Source organism: Lissotriton vulgaris, chromosome 9 (assembly GCF_964263255.1).
Source record: "Lissotriton vulgaris chromosome 9, aLisVul1.2, whole genome shotgun sequence".
NCBI lineage: Eukaryota > Metazoa > Chordata > Amphibia > Caudata > Salamandridae > Lissotriton > Lissotriton vulgaris.
Window position 1 is genome coordinate 520,889,447 of NC_141697.1, and position 25,178 is coordinate 520,914,624.

Genomic DNA, 25,178 nt, shown 5'->3' on the forward strand with positions numbered 1-25,178 from the left:
TATTGGCTAAAACTTTTGCCAGTATTTTCGTATCTCAATTTATCAAAGACAATGGTCTGTAGGAGTCACAGGACTCCGGAGATTTGCCAAGCTTTAGCAAGGAAGTAACTATCGCCTCTCTCATAGTGGCGGGGAGCACTCCCACTTCCAATGATTCCTCGTAAACCTCTTTTAAGACAGGCGCTATTATATCAATATAGGCCTTATAAAATTCAGCCGGAAGGCCATCCGATCCAGGCGCCTTCCCATTTTGTAGCTGCATTATAGCCTCCCTGATCTCATCTATCTTGAACGGAAGACTAAGGAACTTACACTGAGTGTCCCCCAGCCATCCTAGTGCCACCTCCTCCATATAGTCCGCCAAGTCGATGGAATCGTGTTGTTTCGAGGTGTAGAGTGCAGTGTAATGATCCGTAAATGCCTCCAGTATGTGTGGTGTCCTACCCGCCTCCTGAATTTCCAGGACGTGTGTGTTGAAGCGAGGGCTCCTCGTAAGTGCAGCAGCTAACACCTACCCAGGTTGTTCACCTTCCCCATATACACGTGCCGTCTAATACCACCCCCAAAATGTTACCTCTCTGTTTGCAGCCTCCTCATATTCAGTGAACGTCTCACGAAAGTCCCTCTGTACTTGTCCCTCCTCACCCCTCCCCATCCATCTCTACAACTACTTCAAAGTTAGCTCCAGCTTGTGTATTGTACCTTGTATATCTCGTAAGACCCCAAAACTCTTAGACATGCAATGTCCACGGATTGTGACTTGAAATGCATCCCATATCAGTTCAACGCTATCCACAGAGTACTTATTCCGGGTAAAGAAATCTCTGATCTCCTCACCTAGCTCTTCTTGAAAAACTACATCTTACAGGGCTGTGGGATGAAAGCGCCAGCACGGTCGAGGCCTATCATATCCCGGCAGTGACAGTGTAACCTTGACGGGGCAATGATCTGAAAAAGTTCAGGCCAGGTGTACAACGCTACTGACAGTTTGCCCAAGACCTCTGGTAAGCATGCAATAGTCAATGCGTGCCCATGTACCTCAATATGACATGAAGTGGGAACCCTCATGCTGCAGTGGATGGTTGTATCTCCAGCTGTCAATCAGCCCACCCTCCTTCATTATTCCCTGCAGGCCCTCCTGCGCCCTAGTATAATGCCGTGGGCCTGTGTTAGATCTATCTAAGTGCGGATCTAGAGCCACATTAAAATCCCCCCATCCCCCCCCCCCCCCCCCCCCCCAGATAATATGAGTCGACCCAATCGCCAGAATCTTGCCCCATAGGTTAGTAAAGAATTCTGGGCAGTCCACATTAGGACCGTAACAATTAGCCACAGTAACCGTATCCCTTCCCAGGCGCCCTAAGAGTATGACGTATCTCCCTTGCGGGTCTTCCAGTACTCCCATACGCTCAAAATTTATACCCCTACTACAAAGTATGGCCGTGCCTCAGGCATAAGAAGAATAGGAGGAAAACACACGACAACTCGCCCAGCGGCTAGCAAATGAAATTGTGGCTCTGGGTGCTATATGGGTCTCCTGCAGAAGCGCTATCTGAATCTGCTGCCTATCCAGGTAAGCTAAAACTTTTCTCTGTTTCCGTGGATCTCAGAGGCCTCGAACATTCCAAGAAAGTACCCTAAGGGTACTACCCTCCTCCTGCATCATGAAGCCAGTAGCCCATCTCTTGGCCCACCTGTAATATATGTGTGCATTCCATTATCCAAATATACTGCTAAACAGTAGTGGTGGTGTGCATTCTCCTTCTTGTATCACTGTGACAATGAACATCCCCCGTTACCCCTCCCCCCTCCAACTGAAGCATCCCAATTATGCCAGTAGCATACAACCCTCCCTCCTCCCGACAAACCCCCATCTTACCAAAGCGGCCAACTGGGCCAGGGCCAGCCTGTCGGAACCCAAAGAGAGGGCTAAGAACAGACCCAACAATAAAAACAACGGACATGGGGCTCTCCCTGGGGAAAAAGCCTAGTAGTCCTCCACTTGCTGCAGGGTGTTAAAGAATTTTTGCGATCCTTGATGCGTAATTCGAAGGCGAGCAGGGTATAATAAGGTGTAATCTATTTGAGCTTGCAGGAGTTTTTGTTTAACTCCCAAAAATGTGCGGCGCTCCTCCTGTACATGGAGCGTGAAGTCCGGATACATCGTGAAGGTAATACCAGCATAGGACAGCTGCTTTTTCTCTCGGGCCACTTGCAGAGCAACATCTCTGTCCCTATAGTTTAGGAGGCGAGCAATGATGGGCCGGGGGTTGCCACCAGGGGGGGGGCCACAGTCCGAGTGACCGATGTACTCTTTCCACCACAAACTGAGGAGATAACAGTTCTGTACTCACCACAGCCCTTAGCAAATTTTCGATGTACTCCTCCATCCGCCCTGTATTTGCACTATCCGGAATTCCTATCACGCGTATGTTGTTCCTCTGGCTTCTCGCCTCTATGTCCTCATTCTTTTCTCTGATGACCATAAGTAATTTATCCATTTGCGCCGTTGCTTTCTTCAGCTGGGCAGTGGTATCCTCCACATCAGAAACACGTTGTTCCGCCTCTTTAATACGAGTCTCGTGTCCCTCAATGGTACCCACGATGGCATCCATTAGAGTCTAGAAGCCCTGTCGAACCTCAGCAAGTAGCGACTGGAGATTATTCCCCTGTGGCTGAGAGGGATCCTGTCGGAGGGGCTCCAGCCCTCCCTCTTCCTCCGCCTGCTGCTGTTTATTCGCCTTTTTGGCCTCAAAATTGAGTCGTGGCTGTCGGGCATCCGGACGCCCCATCGTAGCTTTGGGCCCAGCAGCGGCTTCTCCCCTTGCCGACTCCACAGGTCCTGTGTTAGTAAATAAGTTAGCGTTATCGCACCACTCTACTAGTGGTCTGTCGCAGCAAGCAAAGCACCCGGCGTTAGCCCGCCACGATTGACAGAAGGATGTCCGGTACCATCAGCCCACACAGCCACCAGCGCCCAATGATAGTGAGACGCTGATATCCACACCGATTAGGCCCACACCTCAATAGTGCGACCCCGGTGCAGTTCCTTGCGGCACCTCGTAGATCAAGTTCTCCAAATAGCGCCGTACCATGCAATCTAATGTCTACTCCTCTCCACCGTCAACCACCAGGCGAAGAGGGGCGCCTCCCCTGAGGCCAGAGCAGGATATGAGAAGCACAACCAGTAGTAAGAAGGGATCCCCTCCAGCCAACTCAGCCGCATCCGTCAGCCACAGGACTTTACAGTGATCGTCCGACCTCCACCTCTAGATGTTGGAAGAGCGTCCTCCCCCCGGCGCCTTTTTCTTTCACCCGCAGTCAGCACTGTTCCTCTCTTCCCCTCATGCTTAAGCAGTCCTCCTAAAGGCCCTCTCAACAGCTTCTGCCATAAAAGTCATAGTACTCCCTGCTGCCCGCTGCCAAGTGCTCTCATGCAGTGCACTCCTTCCTCCCAGCGCTGGTAAAGATCGGGACAGTAACTGCGGGGCGATGACTCACACCCGCTGGCGCCAAGTGGATAATGGCAACACCCTCCACAATGCACTCACTTGTAGATCACACTCTGATGTGTGGCAGACAGGTTCAGCCGCCAGAAAACAGGTCTCCCCCAGCACACGCACCGGTGTCTCTGGCAGCCGGGGGTTGTCTTCTCCGGCAGCAATGGTGTAGGCCCCAGCGGGACACGGCCCGCCTGAGATGGCCTCAAAATGGCAGCCCAGTCTGGTCTCAGGACAAAGGGCACTTCACCGCCGCAGCCCCGGGGGTCAGGCCACAATGGGCACTCAGCGCGGTCCCCTTCCCCGCCTGCAAATGGCCCCCATACAACAGGGACAGCTAACGGCAGGTCCGCCCCAGGGTCAGCAGCCACACAGCTCCGCTCGGCAGCCCTCCGCCACGGCCCAGCCACCACATGGAAGGTCAGGGCCTCTAGTAATCAGTCCTGCCACCCAGCAGCTCCAGGGCCAGTGGGGGAAGCCCTCGGTCGCGCTGTCACTCACGCGGTATTCTGCCCTCACACCGCAGGCAGCCCCCGTAATAGCACAGCCACAGCACCGGAGTCAGAGGACTCGTCTCCCGCACCGTGACCAGTAAAAATATGGACAAAGAGCCGGATTAATGTCAGATTTCAGGGCCGGTCTGAGGGAGCCTCACCACGCAGTGGCCATTCCACGCGTGCGCCACCTAGCGCCCCCCTCGGGCGGGACTCTTAGTCTAGCAAGACTGACTTTGATTTGCTGAAGGCTGGTCTCTGTCTAGAGTGGCAATATAGGTGTGATTTCTCCACAGATGACTGTGGGAGGATTTGGGTTTCACTTATTAAGGTAAGACACACACACATAGCAGGATTTCAATTTCATTTGACACACACACACAGACAGCAGCTGCGAGCCAGCACACATCACAAAAATCACTCAACTCCACACAATGCTACTATATACCACTTTACTCCACTTTATTCCACTCCACTCTATGCTGCTCCACCACTCTATGACACTTTGCTCCACGTTATGCTACTCTTCTCCACTGTATGCCATTCCACTCTATGGCACTTCACTTCACTCTATGGAACTCAACTTTATGCCACTCTGCGCCACTCCAAAGTAGGCCACTCTACTCCTCTACTCTATGTCATTCCACTCTATGACACTCTTTTCCACTCTATTCTTCGACACTTTACTCCACTCTTTTTCACTCTACACCACTTTACTCTATGACACTCTATGCCACTCCACTGTATGCCACTCCACTCTAGGCCACTCCACTCCATTCTATGCCTCTCCACTCTATGACACTCTACAACACACTACTCCACTTCACTCTATGCCACTCTAACCCATTCTACGACTCCTATGATACTTGACTCTAAGCCATTTTTGCCAACTCCACTCTATAATAATCTACTCCACTCTACACCACTCTACTCTATTCCACTCCCCTCTACCACACTCTACTCCATTCTACTCTACTCTACTGTACGCCACTCCACTCTACAACATCAACTCCACTGCACTTCACTCAACTCCGCTTCAGTCTACAACACTCCACTCAATGACACACTACTCCAATCTACAGTACACCACTCTGACACTCTGCTCCCCTCCACGCTACCTCACTCTACTACACCCTATGCCACTCCACTCTTTGACATTTTATGCAACGCTACTCCACTCTACGCCCCTCCACTGTACAACACTCTACTCCACTCTATGACACTACACTCCACTTCACTCCACTCTCCTCTACACCACTAACTTTTAGCCATGCTGAAAAGCAGCCACGCTGGTTTAGAACATGGCTAAAACACATGGGCATAGCCAATAGCTCTTGCATAGTCGAGATACTTAGATTTTGCCAATGTTAGTTGCTTTTTATATTCCTAGTTGCCTGGATGTTGCATCCCTCAGGACAGCACAAACAAAGGCAGAGCTGCTTTGGAAACTTCGGCTCTGTGTTTCACTAATGCCCTTACCTTCACTGCAGGCGTGAACTGTCAGAGTTCATGTCTGCGCTGTAGTTAGAAGATCTTCCTACGTGACTGGGCACAGTGTTCCTCTTCAGAGCCAGGCACACATAACTGAGGGTGTGACACAGTACAGATATAACAAGCATTTGCAATGCAATAGGTCTCGCATTATAAAAGCTTGAGCAGTTGGCATTGCTAATAATAATGCAACACTAGCACCTGACTGCCTCAAACTAACTTCACAACATAAAACAGACCACAGTTCGTGAAATCAGCAACAATACCTGAAACTGATCACAGTATGTAAAACTAACTGCAGTACGATATCTTAAACTGACCACAACCATTGAAACAAGCATATGGGGTACTAGGTGGTAATATGTTGAGTGTAGTTATGTTGCATTGAGTTGAGTGTAAATATGTGTTGTGTAATTATGTGGTATTTAGTGTTTTGATGTGGAGATTATTTATGTTGCATTGATTAGTGTGTAAATATGTAGTTTGTAATTGTATGGTACATGAACTGGAAATGCACTAGCTAAAATACGGTTATCCCTGATTACAGGCAGCCTAAGGCAAACAAAATCTATTAAATTGTAAATGAAATAGGTGTCTATAAAGCTATATGGTACTGAGAGGTATGAGGGGTGTATTTTGTTTAACTGGGCTAGTGCCAGGAGGGTTAAGAGTGAGTGGCTGGGAGGTGAGTAGTGAATGCCAGGAGGGACAAGGGTGACTGTCAGGCCATGACTGCATGCCGCTGCATCTAAGACGATAATTGCTGAGTGGTAAAACTTCGGTCGATTGGCCTCGAAAGAGTAAGCCACTGGGCAAAATCAATCAACTTACCGCTATCATGCGCGGAGCTAGTGAGACTTGTGCCCTGGGGCAGCGAAGTCTGGTGGGGGCTTCTGAGCTTCAAAAGATTATAGCGGAAATGGAAAGCCTCGCCTGGTGACTACTTCCTGGAAAAATCCTGAGGCATGCCGGAATGTGTAGTCTCAAGGGGTAATGCTGCAATAGTGTCAAGAATACGGGAAACTCCTCAAATGGGGGAGCTTTAAAACAATGATGAATACATGAACTGGAAATTCACTAGCTAAAAAACGGTTATCCCTGATTACAGGCAGCCTAAGGCAAACAATATCTATTAAATTGTAAATGAAATAGGTGTCTATAAAGCTATATGGTATAGGAATCAGTTTGAGATTAGCAACGATCTATGATTGTTTGTCCATATTGTGCAGGTATGTTATATCTCATAACAATGCTAGGTCTGTGTTGTATTATGTATGTAATGCCAGGCATTTTAAGAGTTACAAAATGAGGGTCAATCAATCAATCAATCATGGGCATTTGTATAGCACGTTACTCGCCCGGAAGGGTCTCAAGGCCCTGGGGGGGGGGGGGGGGGGGGATCGTTACTGCTCGAAGAGCCAGGTCTTGAGGAGCTTCCTGAAGGAGAGGTGATTCTGGGATTCTGGGTCAGCCGGAGGTGGATCGGGAGGGAGTTCCATGTCTTGGCTGCCAGGTAGGAGAAGAATCTTCCCCCGGCGGTGGCTTTGCGGACGCGTGGTATGGCGGCGAGGGCGAGGCTGGTCGATCGTAGCTGGCGGGTGGGTGCGTAGAAGGTCAGGCGGTTGTTGAGGTAGTTGGGGCCCAGGTCGTGGAGGGCGGAGCCTGAACGTGATCCTCTTGCTGACGGGGAGCCAGTGCAGGTCTCTCAGATGGCCGGAGATGTGGCTGTGTCGGGGGATGTCCAAGACACAGGATACGCTGGAGTGTTTTCTGAAGTTTGGCTGTGGTTCCGGCGTAGAGGGTGTTTCTGTAGTCCAGTCGGCTGGTGACAAGTGCCTGGGTGACGGTCTTTCTGGTTTCGGTGGGGATCCATCGGAAGATCTTACGGAGCATGCGCAGGGTGTTGAAGCATGATGACGAGGCGGCGTTGACGTGTCTGGTCATCGAGAGGGAGGAGTCCAGGATGAAGCCCTGGTTGCGTGCATGGTCCGTTGGTTTTGGGGTGGTGCCCAGGGCAGGGGGCCACCATGAGTCATCCCAGGCAGAGGGCGATGATCCCAGGATGAGGACTTCCGTCTTGTCTGAGTTCAGTTTCAGGCGGCTGTTCTTCATCCATTCGGCGATGTCTTTCATCCCTTCGTGTAGGCTGGTTCTGGCGGTGGCGGGGTCGTTGGTAAGGGAGAGGATTAGCTGGGTGTCGTCGGCGTAGGAGATGATGTTGAGGTTGTGTTTGCGTGCGATGGCTGCGAGAGGGCTCATGTAGACGTTGAAGAGGGTTGGGCTGAGTGATGACCCTTGTGGTACGCCGCAGATGACTTTGGTGGCCTTGGATCTGAACGGGGAGGCGGACTCTCTGGGTTCTTCCAGCGAGGAACAAGATGATCCACTCCAGTGCCTTCTCTCGGATTCCGATGTTGGTGAGGAGCTGTACTAGGGTGCGGTGGCAGACAGTGTTGAACGCTGCAGAGAGGTCCAGGAGGATGAGGGCCGCTGTTTCCCTATTGTCGAGCAGGGATCTGATGTCGTCAGTGGCTGCGATGAGGGCGGTCTCGGTGCTGTGGTTGGCTCGGAAACCTGACTGCGAAGGGTCGAAGGGTCGAGGGATCCGTTCGTCTCGAGGAAGGCGGCAAGCTGTCTGTTGACGGTCTTTTCGATGACTTTGGCAGGAAAAAGGAGGAGCGAGATGGGGCGTAGTTTTTGAGGTCGGTGGGGTCTGCTGTTGGTTTCTTCAGGAGAGTGCTGAGCTCGGCCTGCTTCCAGGTCTCCGGGAAGGTGGCGGTGTTGAAGGAGGTGTTGATAATGTCCCAGAGTTGGGGTGCGATGATGGAGTCGGCCTTGTTGAAGACGTGGTGGGGGCAGGGGTCGGTTGGTGATCCGGAGTGGATGGTGTTCATTGTGCGGGTGGTGTCTTCGGTGCTGATCGGGGTCCAGGCTCAGAGGGTGGTGGTGGAGGACGTTGGTTCGGTGGTTGGGTGCGTGGTTGGTGCGCCGAAGCTGTTGTGTATATCGGTGATTTTGCGGTGGAAGAACGAGGCGAGTGAGTCATGTCGTTGTTCGGGCGCTGGGGTTGGAGAGCTCTTTGACGATGCTGAGGGTGACATACTTATTACTTGAAAATGGAGCAGATTATGTGTGTAGATGTAGTATATTAGTTCATTAGCCTGGCTCGCCCGCCAGGGTTGATTATTTCTGCTATGCATTCGGTATGCTAATGAAACAAGCATTGGAAATGCAATAGGTCTCGCATTAGGAAAGTTTGAGCTATTGGTCTTATAAATGACATTTTTTTAATTTATGTGTTGTTTTTAAAAAAAGCTAAATTAATAGCTTTGTCATTTACAATGCCAATAGTTATAACTTTCGCAAATGTGACACCTATAGCATTTGTAATGCAACATGTTTTGTATTTACGTGACTTAGATGTATTGATATTACAAATAACAATGGTTTTTGATTTTTTTAAATAATTAATACTTAAATAATTTATTTAATTTGGAATGGCAATAGCTTAAACTTTTGTAAATAACTTTTGTGAAGATGCTGTGGTGGTGCTGAGTGATGCTGGAGTGGTACTGAGTGATGCTGGGGTGGCACTGAGTGATAATGTGGTGGTGCTGAGTGATAATGTGGTGGTGCTGAGTGATGCTGGGGTAGCGCTGAGTGATGATGTGGTGATGCTGAGTGGTGCTGTGGTGGTGCTGAGTGATGCTGGGGTGATGCTGAGTGATGATGTGGTGATGGTGAGTGGTGCTGAGTGATGCTGGGGTGATGCTGATTGATGCTGTGGTGTTGCTGAGTGATGCTGTGGTAGTGCTGAGTGGTGCTGTGGTGGTGCTGAGTGGTGCTGTGGTGGTTCTGTGGTGGCGCTGAGTGGTGCTGTGGTGGTGCTGAGTGGTGCTGTGGTGGTGCTGAGTGATGCTGTGGTGGTGCTGAGTGATGCTGTGGCGGTGCTGATTTGTGCTGTGGTGGTGATGAGTGGTGCTGTGGTGGTGCTGTTTGATGCTGTGGTGGTGCTGAGTGGGAGATGTGGAGAGGGAGAAAAAGGAGAGCAGGGAGAGGGAGAGGGTAAAGCGAGGGAGAGAGGAGAGAGAGGGGGAGAGGAGAGAGAGAGAAGGGGAGAGAGGAGAGAGAGACGGAGACAGGGAGAGAGGAGAGGGAAGAGAGGGAAATGGAGAGAGGGAGAGGGAAGTGAGGGAAAGGGAGAGAGGGAAAGCCAGAGAGGGTAGAGGGAGGGTAAGTTAAGAGGGGGAGGATGAGAGCGAAGAACGGAGGGGAGAGAGAGGGGAGGGAGAGAGGGAGAGAGAGAGAGGAGAGCAGGCAGAGGGTGAGATGGGGAGAGGGAGAAAAAGGAGAGCAGGGGAAGGTAAAGAGAGAGGGGGAGAGAGGAGAGAGAGAGGGAGAAGGTGAGAGGAGAGAGGAGAGAGAGAGGGAGAGGGTGAGAGAGGAGAGAGGAGAGAGGAGCGAGGGAGAGGGAAGTGAGGGAAAGGGAGAGAGGTAGATGGAGAGAGGGAGAGTGAGAGAGTGAGGGGAGGGAAAGAGAGGGAGGACGAGAGGGAAGGAGGGAGAGGAGAGGGAGTGGAGTGAGAGAGGGAGAGAGAGAGAGGAGAGCAGGGAGAGGGATAGAGGAGGAGAGAGTGAGAACCATGTTATCGACTCCAGCACCATGAAATACCAGGAAGGCACGTTTGGTTTAGGAGCTTGATGCATAAAAAAAAAACAAGCAAATAAATGGAAGCACTCCTCATGGAAACGGGGATCCTTACAGGCTAGATTTTAATTGGGGTCAGGAACTGTGAATTAAGGGGATTCCGCCACGTAACATTACACTGTAGAAGCTGTGAATACAACGTAACTGGGTGTAGGCAGAGAAATTAGGTAAAACAAATGTATTCCGGAATACACTTCAGTCTTGAATCCGAAAATTTACCATGCGGGTAGTACACTGTAAATAAACATTTAGGATAATGCTAAGTTTGGCAGGCACTTTCGGAGGGTGAAATTGTTTGGCACAAGAAAAGGAAAAAGTCAACCTTTTTGATAGGAAACCCCTCACTCACCACCTAGTGGTGACTTGCTTCATCATCGGGGTCCACCCTGGTGACCTAGCGTCACCAGGATGTGCTTCGACACCTGGATTACAGTGGAGCAGGTGTGACTGTTTGTGCAAAAAAGAGGTGTTAAAAATTGTCCTGGTAATCTTAAAAACAATTTTTATTATAAAGTAATCAGAACAATGTTTAAAAATTATTGGCGAGATGTATCTTGGTGAGTTACGGCCAAGGTATCTCTATATGTGTGTGGATGGCTTGGTCAACATGTTTCTACCTTTAGGGCAGTAGCCCGGTATTCTTCAGGACCAAAAACAGGTGGATGGGGGGTGTGTGCCCCCTAAAAGGCACACCCTCACCTATCCCCTGTATACCAACTGGAAAAATTACCAGCGGTTGATGAGCTCTTTTGAATTAAGAGCAAAACTGGTTGCAAAAAAGACCTGTGGGGGGAAGTAAAAGAGTACCGGATTCAGTAGAAATTCTATACTTTCCTGTTACGTCGTGCAGTGTCTCTTGTGAAATGGATAATCATGCCATGGGACGTGCCCTCCGAGTGATCAAGTATAGTGTTCAATACGGGTGGTTGGCAGGGAAGTATTATCCGGGTGTGCACTCTTATCCTAAGGTGCCTAGGTTTGTCATGCAGTACGTAATTAATGCCTTCATGGAAGTATATACAACCACGCATTTCATTTCAAATGCATACATACTTAATTTAACATACGTCTCATTCAACCATCTGTTGTGCCCAGTGAATTTCTATGGGCGTCTATAGGTGGGCGTGGCAGGTAGTGGCATGTCCTCGTGTATCCAATGATGCTAGGTAGTGCCCAGAATTATACTAGATTGTGCCACGGTTTATATATTTATATACAGACAAGACACACAAACAAATAACATGTAGGAGTGCTCATAGGTTTCATGGTTTAGAACATGGGGCTTACTTGTCTTAAGTCCTTTGATTACTTCAACGGGCAGGGGGTAGGGTTCTATAACCTCCGCACCTAGTTCTGAAAAGGCGCGAAAGGTATGAGTAACAAAAGCGCAGGGTCCGTTAGGGATCGCACACTTAGTCGGTTTGGAATCCATCTCATTAAAGAGCTACGCGGTGCATTTTACTTACAGTTGGCGGGAAATAAAGCGGCCATTCACCTACTCCTAACCTCCTCTGCTCGGCTAGTAATGCCGTGTGGAGGTCCTTCCGTTAAATGTGAAAATCTCTTCCTGAAAGGGCGTGGTGCCGTGCGCCGGAGGGGGAGGGGTTACAGGGCGCTGCCTGATGACGCGGCGAGCGCGTATGATAGTAAACAAAGCGCGTCCCGAGTAATATTACAAAGGGTGGTGCGCGGATATTAGATATTTACAGATAACGGATGTTGGTATATATAGTTATACTACAGAATCTGGTAACGCGGAAACACGCCGATGTTAGTAAACATAAGGCGTGTTCCGGTTTGAAAATAGTTGGAGTAGATTTAAGCGCATGCAGAGGTAGCCCACAATAGCAGGTGCAGCTAAAGGATGCTCATTAATATGAGTCTCATTACCTAAGTTTAGTATCGGAATATGATAACGTGGAGGCACGCAGATGTAAGTAGACATAACGCGTGTACCGGAGTAGGGTGTTATGAAAAGTATTACGCGCATGGAGAAGGGACATTAGCAGTGGTGCAGCTAGATAAAGAAGGTAGCAGTGCAGCATCCCATCGTGGGATATATGGGCTCATTTGAGCACACTGGCCCATGGGATATTGTCATTAAGTCCAACTTTGTGCGTGGAAAGTCTATAAATCCACCTCTGCTCTTTCTCATATAGGCGTGACTGTATGTTGGGACCCTGCTGTATTTGCTCAATGATAGTCCACCACATGTCGTTTGGGGTATGACCCATTGTTAAGAAATGGTCCGTGAGTCTTGTGTTGTTTTTCTTGCACCTGATAGTGCTACGATGTTCAGATATCCGTTGTTTTGCTTTCCGAGTGGTCATTCCAATATATGGTATATCACAGGAGCATTTGATCAGGTACACAACATTTTGGCTATTGCAATTTGTGTGTGCCCTCTGTTCCCAAGTTTTGCCTTCCTCAAGGTTCAGTGTTTTTGTGTTAGTGGTCAAATGGCAAACACTGCAATCCCCACATCTTGAATGTCCTGTAACACGTGGGAGCCCCCATATTTCTGTGATTGTTGGATTGGTAATGGTCAAGGTGGGTTTGGGTCTGGTGTTCACCAAAGTATCTTTTAGGCTGCGTGCTTTTTTGTAAGAAAATAGTGGTTTTTCCCATTTGTAGTTACCTGTATGAAGTATAGACCAATGTTTCTTTATGCTTTTGCTCACCTGATTGGATACAGCATTGTATGTCGTTACGCAGGCTAGTGGGACCTCTTCCTCGTTTTTAGTTGTGTCTTCCAATAGAGCTTGACGTGGCTGGTTACGAGCTCTTTTCTGACATTTGTTGGTAATGTTCTTGGGATAGCCACGTGAGTGAAGTTTTTTTGTTAGATCCTCTGCCTGGCTCTTGTAATCCGTCAGTTTGCTGCAATTCCTTCTGAGGCGAAGATACTGTCCATAGGGAAGGTTTTCCCGAAGGGGACGAGGATGGAAACTCTCGTATCTAAGCAGGTTGTTCTTCGCAGTAGGTTTGAAATGAGTTTTGGTTATTAGATTCTCATTTTCCTTTTGTATTTCGATGTCCAGAAAGACCATCTTGTTCCTGTCTATGCAGTGGGTGAATCGTAGATTCCTGTCACGGGTGTTCAGCCACGTTATGAATTCCATAAGGGTTTCTTCTGAGCCTTGCCATATGGAGAAGACGTCATCTATGTATCGTCGCCAGAATTTTATATGGCGGCCAAATGGATTATCCTCTGTCAGGATGTATTTCAGTTCGAAGTCATATACGTAGAGCCCCGCCACACTAGGGGCAAAAACACTGCCCATAGATGTACCCCCTACTTGTAGGTACAGGGTACCCTCATACTCAAAGTAGTTCCTTTTTAAGGCCAGGGTGGCACATTGTATGACGAACTGTTTTGGTGTGTGGTAGTTCCAGGTGGTGTTTTCCAGGGTTCTTTCCAACACATTGATGGTAGCGTCTTGTGGGATGTTCGTGTAAAGGCTTTCGATGTCAAAGCTGAGGAGAATGTAGTCTTGTTCCATTTTGATGTCTTCCAACATTCTCAATAAGCTTTTGGTGTCACGTAAGTACGTGGATGTTCCCTGTACAATCGGTTTCAGAAAGAAGTCACTGAATCTTGATAATGGTTCAAGTAGTGAGCCGATCCCCGAGACAATGGGTCTGCCTGGTGGTGGGATCTTGCCCTTGTGCATTTTAGGCACTACATAGAAGTAGGGAATCTTATTGTCGGTTTTGCACAGATAATCTGCTTCTTGTTTTGAGATGTTGCCACGTGCTTCTGCTGTTTCCACCAAGTTGGTGATCTCAATTCTCAGGTCTTCAGTTGGGTCTCTGGGTAGTATTTTATAGTTTTTTGTGTCGCCTAGTAGGCGTCTGCATTCTGCATCGTAGTCGTCCTTATTCATCACAACTAATCCTCCGCCTTTATCCGCTGGTTTTATGATTATGGTTTCATCATTTCTCAGGTCGGATATGGCCTTGTTTTCAGCTCTGGTGTTGTTATGGAACTGGCCTTTTGCTTCCAATTTTTCCACATCATTGAATACTGCCTGTTCAAAAGTGTTAATCTCGACAGGGACCGAGTGTGGTGGAGGTATGAAGGTTGATCTTAATCTCAGACCTGTTTCATTGGGGGAGTCTGTCGGGCCATTGTTGACGTTATCAATGGTAGGGTTCTTTTCGAAGAAGGCTTTCAATTTGAGTTTACGAAAAAAGGAAGCCAACTCACAATGTAACTTGAATTTATCTAGGGATGCAGTTGGTACGAACCCTAGTCCCTTATTAAGCACGTTTGTTTCCGTGATAGTTAGTGTACGTGTTGATAAGTTCGTGACTAACTCCTCGCATTGCTGGGGCCGGCTTTGTTCGCTCCTGATTTGCTCCTGGTGATGCTGCCTGTATTGTCCTCTTCCTCCCAGTGGACGTTGTTGCCTCTTCTGTTGCGTCCCCTTCCGCGCCTGCCTCTGTTGTGAAAAGGAGGACGGAATTGGTCTTGTTGGAAAGGGAATTGCTGGAAGGGCGGTTGCCATCCGTACATTTGGAAATGTGGAGGTATTTGGTATGGGTTTGGTGGAGGTTGTTGGTAGGGGTTCTGGGGGGGATAGTTGTATTGGGGCCACTTGTTGTTCCCTCTAAATCCACCTCTCTGTCCTCTTCTCGGAGTCCCATTACTGGATCCAGTGCTGCTGTTTGAACTGGAGGAATTACTTGCAGCGTCAGAGTCTTGATCTTGTGGGCCCGACATTTTATAGTCCGGGTCTGAATAAGGATAGACTTTCACAAAAGAGAACTTTTTCAGATCTTTTTGAAATTTCAGTGTTTTTTGTTGTAGTAGGTTGTCTTTGTATTCATTCACTTCTTTGTTTAGGTCGTCCAATTTTTGTTTGTAGCCTTTGATGCTAGCTTTTATTTGGGTTTCTGTTACTTGAATCTCTATCTGGATTTTCTCAGACAGACGTATGGCAGTTTTTAGGATCAATATAATCCAGTCATGCGTGCAGTGCCACGCAATTAGGGCCCAATCTTTTCTAAATTCTGGATCATCCAAGAAGATGCGTGGTGCGTTGGTGACTAACAGGCCTTTTGGAGCTATATTGTTGGTGACATACTCCTTCATGATGGTACCATGCAGTATGGTTCTGATTCGGTTCCGCTTCATTTCTGTAAGTTTTTCCCACTCAGATGTTTGAGAGATGGTGTTACTGATGTTAGCATCCGCAAAAACATTTAAGTCACTCATGATTGAGTCTATTTCTTCCGTAGAGAAAGTTAAGCCTGTGTTCTCTGCCATGTTGCCTATGTATGTACTCCGTTATGCCAAAAGTCAGTGTGATTTACTCTCACAGCTGTGCGCTGCCAAGACTTGGAAAACAATAGAGAGAGCAAGGGATAATGTCACTTGGGAAGTGACAAGAGATATCTCCTATTCCCCTGGTAGGAATATTTATGCAAACAAAAAGAAGGAGTATCCCCAGCGTCAGGTTTTTTGAAGAAAACACTTTCGGAGGGTGAAATTGTTTGGCACAAGAAAAGGAAAAAGTCAACCTTTTTGATAGGAAACCCCTCACTCACCACCTAGTGGTGACTTGCTTCATCATCGGGGTCCACCCTGGTGACCTAGCGTCACCAGGATGTGCTTCGACACCTGGATTCCACTGTAATCCAGGTGTCGAAGCACATCCTGGTGACGCTAGGTCACCAGGGTGGACCCCGATGATGAAGCAAGTCACCACTAGGTGGTGAGTGAGGGGTTTCCTATCAAAAAGGTTGACTTTTTCCTTTTCTTGTGCCAAACAATTTCACCCTCCGAAAGTGTTTTCTTCAAAAAACCTGACGCTGGGGATACTCCTTCTTTTTGTTTGCATAAATATTCCTACCAGGGGAATAGGAGATATCTCTTGTCACTTCCCAAGTGACATTATCCCTTGCTCTCTCTATTGTTTTCCAAGTCTTGGCAGCGCACAGCTGTGAGAGTAAATCACACTGACTTTTGGCATAACGGAGTACATACATAGGCAACATGGCAGAGAACACAGGCTTAACTTTCTCTACGGAAGAAATAGACTCAATCATGAGTGACTTAAATGTTTTTGCGGATGCTAACATCAGTAACACCATCTCTCAAACATCTGAGTGGGAAAAACTTACAGAAATGAAGCGGAACCGAATCAGAACCATACTGCATGGTACCATCATGAAGGAGTATGTCACCAACAATATAGCTCCAAAAGGCCTGTTAGTCACCAACGCACCACGCATCTTCTTGGATGATCCAGAATTTAGAAAAGATTGGGCCCTAATTGCGTGGCACTGCACGCATGACTGGATTATATTGATCCTAAAAACTGCCATACGTCTGTCTGAGAAAATCCAGATAGAGATTCAAGTAACAGAAACCCAAATAAAAGCTAGCATCAAAGGCTACAAACAAAAATTGGACGACCTAAACAAAGAAGTGAATGAATACAAAGACAACCTACTACAACAAAAAACACTGAAATTTCAAAAAGATCTGAAAAAGTTCTCTTTTGTGAAAGTCTATCCTTATTCAGACCCGGACTATAAAATGTCGGGCCCACAAGATCAAGACTCTGACGCTGCAAGTAATTCCTCCAGTTCAAACAGCAGCACTGGATCCAGTAATGGGACTCCGAGAAGAGGACAGAGAGGTGGATTTAGAGGGAACAACAAGTGGCCCCAATACAACTATCCCCCCCAGAACCCCTACCAACAACCTCCACCAAACCCATACCAAATACCTCCACATTTCCAAATGTACGGATGGCAACCGCCCTTCCAGCAATTCCCTTTCCAACAAGACCAATTCCGTCCTCCTTTTCACAACAGAGGCAGGCGCGGAAGGGGACGCAACAGAAGAGGCAACAACGTCCACTGGGAGGAAGAGGACAATACAGGCAGCATCACCAGGAGCAAATCAGGAGCGAACAAAGCCGGCCCCAGCAATGCGAGGAGTTAGTCACGAACTTATCAACACGTACACTAACTATCACGGAAACAAACGTGCTTAATAAGGGACTAGGGTTCGTACCAACTGCATCCCTAGATAAATTCAAGTTACATTGTGAGTTGGCTTCCTTTTTTCGTAAACTCAAATTGAAAGCCTTCTTCGAAAAGAACCCTACCATTGATAACGTCAACAATGGCCCGACAGACTCCCCCAATGAAACAGGTCTGAGATTAAGATCAACCTTCATACCTCCACCACACTCGGTCCCTGTCGAGATTAACACTTTTGAACAGGCAGTATTCAATGATGTGGAAAAATTGGAAGCAAAAGGCCAGTTCCATAACAACACCAGAGCTGAAAACAAGGCCATATCCGACCTGAGAAATGATGAAACCATAATCATAAAACCAGCGGATAAAGGCGGAGGATTAGTTGTGATGAATAAGGACGACTACGATGCAGAATGCAGACGCCTACTAGGCGACACAAAAAACTATAAAATACTACCCAGAGACCCAACTGAAGACCTGAGAATTGAGATCACCAACTTGGTGGAAACAGCAGAAGCACGTGGCAACATCTCAAAACAAGAAGCAGATTATCTGTGCAAAACCGACAATAAGATTCCCTACTTCTATGTAGTGCCTAAAATGCACAAGGGCAAGATCCCACCACCAGGCAGACCCATTGTCTCGGGGATCGGCTCACTACTTGAACCATTATCAAGATTCAGTGACTTCTTTCTGAAACCGATTGTACAGGGAACATCCACGTACTTACGTGACACCAAAAGCTTATTGAGAATGTTGGAAGACATCAAAATGGAACAAGACTACATTCTCCTCAGCTTTGACATCGAAAGCCTTTACACGAACATCCCACAAGACGCTACCATCAATGTGTTGGAAAGAACCCTGGAAAACACCACCTGGAACTACCACACACCAAAACAGTTCGTCATACAATGTGCCACCCTGGCCTTAAAAAGGAACTACTTTGAGTATGAGGGTACCCTGTACCTACAAGTAGGGGGTACATCTATGGGCAGTGTTTTTGCCCCTAGTGTGGCGGGGCTCTACGTATATGACTTCGAACTGAAATACATCCTGACAGAGGATAATCCATTTGGCCGCCATATAAAATTCTGGCGACGATACATAGATGACGTCTTCTCCATATGGCAAGGCTCAGAAGAAACCCTTATGGAATTCATAACGTGGCTGAACACCCGTGACAGGAATCTACGATTCACCCACTGCATAGACAGGAACAAGATGGTCTTTCTGGACATCGAAATACAAAAGGAAAATGAGAATCTAATAACCAAAACTCATTTCAAACCTACTGCGAAGAACAACCTGCTTAGATACGAGAGTTTCCATCCTCGTCCCCTTCGGGAAAACCTTCCCTATGGACAGTATCTTCGCCTCAGAAGGAATTGCAGCAAACTGACGGATTACAAGAGCCAGGCAGAGGATCTAACAAAAAAACTTCACTCACGTGGCTATCCCAAGAACATTACCAACAAATGTCAGAAAAGAGCTCGTAACCAGCCACGTCAAGCTCTATTGGAAGACACAACTAAAAACGAGGAAGAGGTCCCACTAGCCTGCGTAACGACATACAATGCTGTATCCAATCAGGTGAGCAAAAGCATAAAGAAACATTGGTCTATACTCCATACAGGAAACTACAAATGGGAAAAACCACTATTTTCTTACAAAAAAGCACGCAGCCTAAAAGATACTTTGGTGAACACCAGACCCAAACCCACCTTGACCATTACCAATCCAACAATCACAGAAATATGGGGGCTCCCACGTGTTACAGGACATTCAAGATGTGGGGATTGCAGTGTTTGCCATTTGACCACTAATACAAAAACACTGAACCTTGAGGAAGGCAAAACTTGGGAACAGAGGGCACACACAAATTGCAATAGCCAAAATGTTGTATACCTGATCAAATGCTCCTGTGATATACCATACATTGGAATGACCACTCGGAAAGCAAAACAACGGATATCTGAACATCGTAGCACTATCAGGTGCAAGAAAAACAACACAAGACTCACGGACCATTTCTTAACAATGGGTCATACCCCAAACGACATGTGGTGGACTATCATTGAGCAAATACAGCAGGGTCCCAACATACAGTCACGCCTATATGAGAAAGAGCAGAGGTGGATTTATAGACTTTCCACGCACAAAGTGGGACTTAATGACAATATCCCATGGGCCAGTGTGCTCAAATGAGCTCATATATCCCACGATGGGATGCTGCACTGCTACCTTCCTTATCTAGCTGCACCACTGCTAATGTCCCTTCTCCATGCGCGTAATACTTTTCATAACACCCTACTCCGATACACGCGTTATGTCTACTTACATCTGCGTGCCTCAACGTTATCATATTCCGATACTTAACTTAGGTAATGAGACTCATATTAATGAGCATCCTCTAGCTGCACCTGCTACTGTGGGCTACCTCTGCATGCGCTTAAATCCAAACCGGAACACGCCTTATGTTTACAAACATCGGCGTGCTTCCGCGTTACCAGATTCTGTAGTATAACTATATATACTAACATCCGTTATCTGTAAATATCTAATATCCGCGCACCACCCTTTGTAATAATACTCGGGACGCGCTTTGTTTACTAACATACGCGTTCGCCGCGTCATTAGGCAGCGCCCTGTAACCCCTCCCCCTCCGGCGCCCGGCACCACGCCCTTCCAGGAAGAGATTTTCACATTTAACGGAAGGACCTCCACACGGCATTACTAGCCGAGCAGAGGAGGATAGGAGTAGGTGAATGGCCGCTTTATTTCCCGCCAACTGTAAGTAAAATGCACCGCGTAGCTCTTTAATGAGATGGAACCCGACAAAGTGTGCGATCCCTAACGGACCCTGCGCTTTTGTTACTCATACCTTTCGCGCCTTTTCAGAACTAGGTGCGGAGGTTATAGAACCCTACCCCCTGCCCGTTGAAGTAATCAAAGGACTTAAGACAAGTAAGCCCCATGTTCTAAACCATGAAACCTATGAGCACTCCTACATGTTATTTGTTTGTGTGTCTTGTCTGTATATAAATATATAAATCGTGGCACAATCTAGTATAATTCTGGGCACTACATAGCATCATTGGATACACGAGAACATGCCACTATCTGCCACGCCCACCTATAGACGCCCATAGAAATTCACTGGGCACAACAGATGGTTGAATGAGACGTATGTTAAATTAAGTATGTATGCATTTGAAATGAAATGCGTGGCTGTATATACTTCCATGAAGGCATTAATTACGTACTGCATGACAAACCTAGGCACCTTATGATAAGAGTGCACACTCGGATAATACTTCCCTGCCAACCACCCGTATTGAACACTATACTTGATCACTCGGAGGGCACGTCCCATGGCATGATTATCCATTTCACAAGAGACACTGCACGACGTAACAGGAAAGTATAGAATTTCTACTGAATCCGGTACTCTTTTACTTCCCCCTACAGGTCTTTTTTGTAACCAGTTTTGCTCTTAATTCTAAAGAGCTCATCAACCGCTGGTAATTTTTCCAGTTGGTATACAGGGGATAGGTGAGGGTGTGCCTTTTAGGGGGCACACACCCCCCATCCACCTGTTTTTGGTCCTGAAGAATACCGGGCTACTGCCCACAAGGTAGAAACATGTTGACCAAGCCATCCACACACATATAGAGACACCTTGGCCGTAACTCACCAAGGTACATCTCGCCAATAATTTTTAAACATTGTTCTGATTACTTTGTAATAAAAATTGTTTTTAAGATTACCAGGACAATTTTTAACACCTCTTTTTTGCACAAACAGTCACACCTGCTCCACTGTAATCCAGGTGTCGAAGCACATCCTGGTGACGCTAGGTCACCAGGGTGGACCCCGATGATGAAGCAAGTCACCACTAGGTGGTGAGTGAGGGGTTTCCTATCAAAAAGGTTGACTTTTTCCTTTTCTTGTGCCAAACAATTCACCCTCCGAAAGTGTTTTCCTTCAAAAAACCTGACGCTGGGGATACTCCTTCTTTTTGTTTGCATAAATATTCCTACCAGGGGAATAGGAGATATCTCTTGTCACTTCCCAAGTGACATTATCCCTTGCTCTCTTTATTGTTTTCCAAGTCTTGGCAGCGCACAGCTGTGAGAGTAAATCACACTGACTTTTGGCATAACGGAGTACATACATAGGCAACATGGCAGAGAACACAGGCTTAACTTACTCTACGGAAGAAATAGACTCAATCATGAGTGACTTAAATGTTTTTGCGGATGCTAACATCAGTAACACCATCTCTCAAACATCTGAGTGGGAAAAACTTACAGAAATGAAGCGGAACCGAATCAGAACCATACTACATGGTACCATCATGAAGGAGTATGTCACCAACAATATAGCTCCAAAAGGCCTGTTAGTCACCAACGCACCACGCATCTTTTTGGATGATCCAGAATTTAGAAAAGATTGGGCCCTAATTGCGTGGCACTGCACGCATGACTGGATTATATTGATCCTAAAAACTGCCATACGTCTATCTGAAAAAATCCAGATAGAGATTCAAGTAACAGAAACCCAAATAAAAGCTAGCATCAAAGGCTACAAACAAAAATTGGACGACCTAAACAAAGAAGTGAATGAATACAAAGACAACCTACTACAACAAAAAACACTGAAATTTCAAAAAGATCTGAAAAAATTCTCTTTTGTGAAAGTCTATCCTTACTCAGACCCGGACTATAAAATGTCGGGCCCACAAGATCAAGACTCTGACGCTGCAAGTAATTCCTCCAGTTCAAACAGCAGCACTGGATCCAGTAATGGGACCCCGAGAAGAGGACAGAGAGGTGGATTCAGAGGGAACAACAAGTGGCCCCAATACAATTATGTCCCCCAGAACCCCTACCAACAACCTCCACCAAACCCATACCAAATACCTCCACATTTCCAAATGTATGGATGGCAACCGCCCTTCCAGCAATTCCCTTTCCAACAAGACCAATTCCGTCCTCCTTTTCACAACAGAGGCAGGCGCGGAAGGGGACGCAACAGAAGAGGCAACAACGTCCACTGGGAGGAAGAGGACAATACAGGCAGCATCACCAGGAGCAAATCAGGAGCGAACAAGGCCGGCCCCAGCAATGCGAGGAGTTAGTCACGAACTTATCAACACGTACACTAACTATCACGGAAACAAACGTGCTTAATAAGGGACTAGGGTTCGTACCAACTGCATCCCTAGATAAATTCAAGTTACATTGTGAGTTGGCTTCCTTTTTTCGTAAACTCAAATTGAAAGCCTTCTTCGAAAAGAACCCTACCATTGATAACGTCAACAATGGCCCGACAGACTCCCCCAATGAAACAGGTCTGAGATTACGATCAACCTTCATACCTCCACCACACTCGGTCCCTGTCGAGATTAACACTTTTGAACAGGCAGTATTCAATGATGTGGAAAAATTGGAAGCAAAAGGCCAGTTCCATAACAACACCAGAGCTGAAAACAAGGCCATATCCGACCTGAGAAATGATGAAACCATAATCATAAAACCAGCGGATAAAGGCGGAGGATTAGTTGTGATGAATAAGGACGACTACGATGCAGAATGCAGACGCCTACTAGGCGACACAAAAAACTATAAAATACTACCCAGAGACCCAACTGAAGACCTGAGAATTGAGATCACCAATTTGGTGGAAACAGCAGAAGCACGTGGCAACATCTCAAAACAAGAAGCAGATTATCTGTGTAAAACCGACAATAAGATTCCCTACTTCTATGTAGTGCCTAAAATGCACAAGGGCAAGATCCCACCACCAGGCAGACCCATTGTCTCGGGGATCGGCTCACTACTTGAACCATTATCAAGATTCAGTGACTTCTTTCTGAAACCGATGGTACAGGGAACATCCACGTACTTACGTGACACCAAAAGCTTATTGAGAATGTTGGAAGACATCAAAATGGAACAGGACTACATTCTCCTCAGCTTTGACATCGAAAGCCTTTACACGAACATCCCACAAGACGCTACCATCAATGTGTTGGAAAGAACCCTGGAAAACACCACCTGGAACTACCACACACCAAAACAGTTCGTCATACAATGTGCCACCCTGGCCTTAAAAAGGAACTACTTTGAGTATGAGGGTACCCTGTACCTACAAGTAGGGGGTACATCTATGGGCAGTGTTTTTGCCCCTAGTGTGGCGGGGCTCTACGTATATGACTTCGAACTGAAATACATCCTGACGGAGGATAATCCATTTGGCCGCCATATAAAATTTTGGCGACGATACATAGATGACGTCTTCTCCATATGGCAAGGCTCAGAAGAAACCCTTATGGAATTCATAACGTGGCTGAACACCCGTGACAGGAATCTACGATTCACCCACTGCATAGACAGGAACAAGATGGTCTTTCTGGACATCGAAATACAAAGGGAAAATGAGAATCTAATAACCAAAACTCATTTCAAACCAACGGCGAAGAACAACCTGCTTAGATACGAGAGTTTCCATCCTCGTCCCCTTCGGGAAAACCTTCCCTATGGACAGTATCTTCGCCTCAGAAGGAATTGCAGCAAACTGACGGATTACAAGAGCCAGGCAGAGGATCTAACAAAAAAACTTCACTCACGTGGCTATCCCAAGAACATTACCAACAAATGTCAGAAAAGAGCTCGTAACCAGCCACGTCAAGCTCTATTGGAAGACACAACTAAAAACGAGGAAGAGGTCCCACTAGCCTGCGTAACGACATACAATGCCGTATCCAATCAGGTGAGCAAAAGCATAAAGAAACATTGGTCTATACTCCATACAGGAAACTACAAATGGGAAAAACCACTATTTTCTTACAAAAAAGCACGCAGCCTAAAAGATACTTTGGTGAACACCAGACCCAAACCCACCTTGACCATTACCAATCCAACAATCACAGAAATATGGGGGCTCCCACGTGTTACAGGACATTCAAGATGTGGGGATTGCAGTGTTTGCCATTTGACCACTAATACAAAAACACTGAACCTTGAGGAAGGCAAAACTTGGGAACAGAGGGCACACACAAATTGCAATAGCCAAAATGTTGTATACCTGATCAAATGCTCCTGTGATATACCATACATTGGAATGACCACTCGGAAAGCAAAACAACGGATATCTGAACATCGTAGCACTATCAGGTGCAAGAAAAACAACACAAGACTCACGGACCATTTCTTAACAATGGGTCATACCCCAAACGACATGTGGTGGACTATCATTGAGCAAATACAGCAGGGTCCCAACATACAGTCACGCCTATATGAGAAAGAGCAGAGGTGGATTTATAGACTTTCCACGCACAAAGTGGGACTTAATGACAATATCCCATGGGCCAGTGTGCTCAAATGAGCTCATATATCCCACGATGGGATGCTGCACTGCTACCTTCCTTATCTAGCTGCACCACTGCTAATGTCCCTTCTCCATGCGCGTAATACTTTTCATAACACCCTACTCCGATACACGCGTTATGTCTACTTACATCTGCGTGCCTCAACGTTATCATATTCCGATACTTAACTTAGGTAATGAGACTCATATTAATGAGCATCCTCTAGCTGCACCTGCTACTGTGGGCTACCTCTGCATGCGCTTAAATCCAAACCGGAACACGCCTTATGTTTACAAACATCGGCGTGCTTCCGCGTTACCAGATTCTGTAGTATAACTATATATACTAACATCCGTTATCTGTAAATATCTAATATCCGCGCACCACCCTTTGTAATAATACTCGGGACGCGCTTTGTTTACTAACATACGCGTTCGCCGCGTCATTAGGCAGCGCCCTGTAACCCCTCCCCCTCCGGCGCCCGGCACCACGCCCTTCCAGGAAGAGATTTTCACATTTAACGGAAGGACCTCCACACGGCATTACTAGCCGAGCAGAGGAGGATAGGAGTAGGTGAATGGCCGCTTTATTTCCCGCCAACTGTAAGTAAA